Source organism: Marmota marmota, unplaced genomic scaffold (genome assembly GCF_001458135.2).
Source record: "Marmota marmota marmota unplaced genomic scaffold, marMar, whole genome shotgun sequence".
Classification (NCBI taxonomy): Eukaryota; Metazoa; Chordata; class Mammalia; order Rodentia; family Sciuridae; genus Marmota; species Marmota marmota.
The window spans coordinates 2,481,028-2,488,026 of NW_026000081.1; positions in this window are offsets into that span (position 1 = coordinate 2,481,028).

Genomic DNA, 6,999 nt, shown 5'->3' on the forward strand with positions numbered 1-6,999 from the left:
AATAAGGTTTTAGTGGGAGGAGTTTTGTTTAGGTGCTTACTTCTCAGTGTGGTGGGAGTCTTGCTGCAAACAGGTCGATTGGCCTTTGGCAAGCTACATCTGTATCCGGGAGGCTGTTGGGCTTTAGTGGGTTACTCCTCTACGGACCTGTGTTTGAACTTGAGCCGTGAACTAGAACAGGGTGCCAATGTGAATTGGGTTTTCTTGCACCAGTGGGTTCTCCCTGGGAGTTACCAAAACCGAGCTTCCCTGCCTAATGGCTCAAACATTGCTCGGTTCATACACGGCTCATAGATGGCTTCCCACAAAGTGCAAATGCATCTAGTATACCTGAGGACTCTCCTTGACAGCTATCATCACGAGCAAATGGAGGGAAATGAAGTTGGAGTGATTCTCTCTCCTAAAAAGAGAAAATCAAGGTTCAGAGAGGCTACATAATTTATCCAAGGTGACTCATCTAGTCAGTAGCAGGAGGTGGGAATTTGACCCCCACAACAGTCTGCAAAATCTTTGTTGCCCCCCCCATGACCCTTGAGGCATGTGTGATTGGGGGTATCTCTATTGGGGTGGAATGATCAGGGAAGGGGCAGTGTCTGGCTATGGTGAGCAAATGAAGGGAGGCGAGGCTGGAGACTGGAAGGTCATGAAGGATAATCCTGCCACATCCTGGGTGTGAGTGATGAGGACTTGGTTGGTGGCTGTGGGGGTGAAGAGCAGGGGGTGGCAGAACTAGCCATAGTGTTGTGATTGGCTGGCACAGCTGATAAAAAGTTGAGAAGGCGAATCCTGCCACCTGACATTCCACACACTGCCTGGGAGGTAGGAGTTTGGGATGCCTGGGTTAAAAATCACCGTTTAATGATACAATTGTCACTTATTAACATGAGCTCTTGGGCAAATTATATGAACTCTGAGCTTTTGTTCTCTTATCTGTATAAGAGAACAAAATTGTGTTTGTCAGCTTTGTGACGTTGGGGAAAAATTCCCTGAGATAATCAACTTAAAAGGAGGAAAAACTGATCTTGACTCACAGTTCATGATCACTCACAATTCAACTTAGCCCTGTTGCTTTGGGCCTGTGGTGGCAAGCCCATCAAAGTAGAAGCATATGACAAAGGACGCCAGCTCACCTCCTGGTGGCCAAGAAACAAAGAGGAAGTGTCCAGGGTCTCAATAGGTCCTTCAAGGGCACACCCCCAATGACTTCACTTCCTTTCCCTAGGCCCCACCTCTTAAAGGTTCCATCACCTTCCAATAGTGCAGTGGGTTGGAGACCAAGCTTTTAAACACGTGGGCCTTTGGGGAACATTCCAGATCCAAACTATACCACAGGCCCATTTCAGTGTTTTATAGTGCAAATTAAATATTATGTATAAAGCTGGGCTCAAGCCAGGGAACTTGGACAATTTTGGACTTGTGGCAGAGTCTCCATTGGGGAGCTGGAGAAGTGTGGGTTAATTCTTTTGGGGAGAAAAATCACAATAATAGCATGTTTCTTTTGTGCTTCCTGATTTTGCACTCTTCATTTTCACTAGCACCTATGGGTTCAGCAGGAGAGTGATTATTCCTATCAGCAGCCTCAGATCCTTTTGGAGCAAGGTGGGATCAATGCTGTACAAACAGGGTATAATGGCATGGACTACCAGAGAGGCTTGAGACCTGGCCTGGCCACAGGGCTAGGAGGTGAGCTTGGGTCACACTTAGCATTGGACTCCTGGCCTAGTGCTCTCATTTTTAAGCTTGCTTTGGGACCTGCTGAAGATTTAGGGCCCTCATCGCATGGAGAGGTGGCTAGTTCTAGATGTGTGTGAAGCTGGGGTTGTGGGGTATGCAGGGAGGAGCAGGAATGAAGTAAGACTTTCGAAGACATACACCCATATATCTCTTTAACTTCCTGTAAGCCCTTCAGCTCTCAGCTCATCCCTACCTTGGGCTCAAGCACCTTCTGGGAGAATCCCCACTAGCTCTGGTCTTCAAACTCCAACTGGATGGCTATAGAGTCTCAGGTACTCTATCCTCCTCTCAGTTCCTTCTCTCCCAGCCCCCATCAGCTAAATTCCTATTTATCAAGTTCCTTTCCCAGAATAATTTTCCTTTAAAAATTCTCACAACACATTGTACAGTACTGTTACATTTAAAAAAAAATTTTTTTAAGTTGTAGATGGACACAATGCCTTTATTTTATTTGTTTTTTATGTGATGCTGAGGATCGAACCCAGTGCCCCACACATGGTAGGCAAGTGCTCTACCACTGAGCTGCAAACCCCAGCCCCTATAGTACTATTATTATTATTATCCACTTTTCAAGATGGGTAATCCTAATGTACAAACAAATTAAATAATGGCCCAGTCACTCAGCTGATACAAAGTAAAGTCAGAATTCAAACTCAGAAAGGCAGGAAACCAGCCAGGGCAGAGTCACCCTGCCACGAGGCAAGATACATTTCCTAAAAGGCACAGTGAATGAGCCACCATGTCTCGAAGAGGCCAAGGATGCTGGTGGGAGAACTTGGAAGGGGAGACCAGCAGGGCAGTTTGGAAGCAGTGGCAGAAACTCAAGCATGTGGGACAAGGGGCTGTTCAGTGAAGAAGAGGATGACAAGAAGATGCAAACTACTTTATTAAAATGTTCTTCAGGGCCAGGCCTGGTGGCTCATATCTGTAATCCCAGCTATCAGGGGGCTGAGCAGGAGGATGACAAGTTTGAGGCTAGCCTCAGCAACTTTGAGAGACCCTATCTCAAAAAAAAAAAAAATTAACTGGTAGGGATATAGCTCAGTGGTAGAGCATCCCTGGGTTTAATCCCCAATCCACCAAAATAATAATGAAATAAAATAAAACACTATTCAAGGTGACCCCTCCTCCCTACTGGGTGAGTAATGCCATTCTGCTGGCTTCCTCCCTGGTTCCATCTCTCCTCTGGCCACTCCCATTACCCCAGGACAGTTCTGCTGTAGGTGCCCAGCCCAAGGTTGCTCTTCCCTTAGATCCTCGAGTCAGGAAAGAGGTCTGTTGAGAGCTAAGGATGTGTGGGGAAGAGGTGGGGTGAGGAGTGTAGGAGCACCTTCACATTCCTCCTCAAGGGCCTGGTTGGGTGGCTATATTAGCAGATGCCATGATGGGNTTTTTTTTTTTTTTTTTTTTTTTTTTGGTACCAGGGTTGAACCCAGGGGCACTTAGCCACTGAACAAAATCCCAGCCCTTTTTTGTATTTTATTTAGAGACAGGGTCTTGATGTGTTGCTTAGGGCCTCCCTAAGTTGTGAGGCTGGCTTTGAACTCACAATCCTCCTGCCTCAGCCTCCTAAGCTGCTGGGATTACAGGCTAGATCTTTTATGTTGGCAGATCCTAATTGGGTTTCCAAGTTCCCCTTGCTCTTCATGTGGAATATCTCTTAATTTTTAGATGATTTCTGCAGGTGTTCATTTTTTCCCCATCTCTGGGTTTTTCCTGTAATTCTCAGAGCTTTGAGAAGGCCAGGTTTTCACCCCTGTGTTCTGTTACACTCCAAGGGTGGTCATGGCAAGGCGTCTTGCTGAGAGCCCTGGCAAAGGCTCTTTGGGTTGTGGGTGGTCAGTGCAGTTGAGGAAGCTCTGGGGTCTGGGGCACTCAGGCAAGTCTTCAAGAAGAGGTAGGCTCTGGCCTGCTTTCAAGGATGGGGAGAACATGCACAAAGGGGACCAGGGAGGAAGGCATGCTGGGACTATACTGGGGGCATCTTACCCCCATCCTCTGGTGTGGGGTCAGTATCCCAAAAGCCATGGTAGAAGGGAGCAGTACTGCCCTTGGCCTTGGACCAGTGCCTCCCTGGGACGGGACCTGGAGGTTCTTCTTTCCTCTCTCAGGGGTAGGCTCTGAGTCTGCTGAGTCCACGTGGGGGCCTTAAATATTCCCAGGCACATGAACTTGTTTATGTTGTGACTAGAAACACTAAAATATAAAACCAGTCGGAACTAGCCCCAGCCCTGAACCAAATTCCTTACACCCCCATATGAATACTGCGCTCCAACCCCCTTATCGTGGACATACCTAGGTAGAACTCCATCCCTTTTCTCACTGTCCACCTCCAGGATAAGCTGAACCACTGTTATGTAGTTCTCATAAATGTTTTGGACTGATCACCCTGGTGGCTAGAGCCTCTTTCTTGGGGATCCCAATCATCCCCCTCTTCTGACAGTTTGGCGCCATCCTTTGTGAGAATTCCCTGGCTGTTGCCTCTGTTGCAACTCCAGCGGTGGGATCCCCAGAACACACACCTACAGCAAAGTCAATCCCAGGTGTGTTGAAGATTCACTTGTAGAACAATTCTGCTTTTAGAGGAAGACAGGGAGGGACATTTGATGACCTTGGAATGCAAAGATTTCTTAAACAGGACACAAAAAGCACTAATTGTGAAAGAGAAAAAAATTGATAAATTATATTAAGATTAAGAAATTCAGTTTCTGAAAGACACGGAATGGGATTAGATTAAAAAAGGGATTATATCCAGACTAGATAAAGAAGTCCTACAGATCAATAAGAAAACTACAAATAAAATTTATAAAAAAATTATAAAATAAAAAAATTATATTCTTTCTAAAAACAGAAAATAAGCAAAGGTCTTGGTCAGATGTATCACAGGAGTGTTCAGAGATGTTCATCTTCACTGGCAATCAGAGAAATGGAAATTAAGCCTCCAGGTATACACCAAGACGGCATAAAGGACAAATCTTGTGCTGTAAGAAGGTGAAGCAGAACTGTGGGGCATGACTGGTGGCAGTATAAATTGGTTCAACTGTTTGTCAAGGCAGTGACCCAGAGTTCTGCATGTCCTATATTATAACAGCCCTTTCCTTATTGCTCAGTCATATCTGACAGGCACCCATGGAAGGACTGAATGCACGTGGTAGAGTCATACCATGGAATGCCAGGTAGAAATGAACTTGACACGTTACCATTGTACACACAGCCTGAATGAAGGTTGTGTGGAAGAAGCCCAGCACCGTGTAAACCCCAGACCAGTAAGAACTGGTCTATGGCATTAAAAGCCAGATTAGTGGTTACTCTTGGGGTAGCACAGACTTTGGGGGGATATTTAGGGGTGCTGAATGTTCTGTTTTTATCTGTGTGCTGGTTACTCAAGAGTGTTGAGTTTCTGAAAATACTCGAGCTCTATACACACTTATAACTTGTACACTTTTTCTGCATGTATTTTATTCTCCAATAAGAAGTTAGAAACAAAATAATGGTCTTGATGGGACTAGCCCAGGACCTGCCCTGGGAACCCTGGTGATCCTGGGTAAAGGAGTTCATGGGCACAGGCATGGTAAAGCCTATGAAGAGGACTAAGGGCTCCATGGTCAGCTTGCTGCCAGAGATGAGGGACACATGATGGCCCTCTGACTGAGGAGATGTTCCCTAAAGAGAATGACATGAAGCTCACCTTGAGTCTCGAGGTAGTAAAGGTAGATTTACTGGGGATGGGGTTGTCCTGGGTGGCGAGAGGGGAGTCAGCACCAGCCAGTGGAGAGTAACAACCTACGCGAAGTTCACCTTTTTTCTATTCCACTCTGTGGGCCTTGGGCTTCCCAGTCTTACTAGTCTGTCCACACATGGCCATGCCATTTTCTTAAAATTGATTTTAAAGAATTTCACCTGAAGCTCAGTCACAGTGCAACTCTAGACCCATTAGGACAGCCATTAAAAGGGGAAAACAATGGAAAATAACAAGTGTTGGTGAGGATGTGAAGAAACTGGAACCCTTATAATTGTTGATGGGTCCCTGTGGAAAGGAGTTTGGTGGTTCCTCAGAATCTTAAACATAGACTTAATGTGTGATCCAGCATTTCCACTCTGGGGTATTGCTAAGAGACAAGTATATGATGCATGGCGTTTTTGGTCGAAAGGTGACGCCAGCTAGCCATTGAGATGATATGATTATGTTAAGATTTGCATTCATATGGATATTGGACTCCTGCTGTTCACCTAGGCGGGCTACGGGACTCCTGGAGAGTTCCCATTGGTTGGGGAACTACAGTAGGAGGGAGTTCCGGGGGAGGAGCTCTCTCTGCCATCTGGGAGGAGGCCGCCTGGGTGGAAAAAATCTTCCCGGGTGCAAACCGGACATTGGCGGCTGTTTCAAAAAATAATAAAGTTTGTTCCTGCTTGAGTGGCTCGTGATTTTGTGCCCAGCCAGACTGCAGCAGGGTATGTTCCCAAAAGAACGGAAAACTGGTACCCAAAGAATTACATGGGCACACATGTATACTGCAGTGCTCTTCACAACAGCCAAAAGGCAAGATAGCCCGAATGGATCCAACAAATTAACGCATAAATAAAATGTGGTGTATTCATACAGTGGAATATTCTTCTGCCATAAAAAGGAATGACAGTCTGATACAGGCTCTGATGTGGCTGAACTTTGAAAACATTATTCTAAGTGAAAAAAAAAAAACAACAACAGATATATTGTGTGACTCCATTCACATGAAACATCTAGAATAAGTAAATCCACAGAGACAGAATACAGATTAGTGGTTTCCAGGGGTTGAGGGGAGGGGACTAAGGGATAGGGGGTTTCTTTTGGGGGGGGTGATAAAAAACTAGATAGATAGAGGGTGGTGGTTGCTCAACATTGCGACCCTATGAATTGCCAATGAATTTCTCACTGTAAAGTGGCTCGTTTCTATAATATGTGAGTTTCACAGAAATGAAAAAAAAAAAAAAAGGCTCAGTATTTTGTTGTTTTGTTTTGAGCTGGATCTTGCTAAATTGCTCAGCCAGGCCTTGGGTTCACCATCCTCCTTCTTCAGCCTGCCAAATTGCTGAGATTACAGTCATGCACCACCTCACCCTGCTCAGCCTCTTCTCACTGGTAAAAAAAGAGGCTAATAACACTACTGTATATCTTAGGGGCAGGTGGTAAGGAATAGAAAAATAATGAGCAATGAGGTCAGCCAGCAGCTATTCCATAAACGGTGGTTACTATTCTCTAATGCTACTTCCTAGGGCCTTACGGGG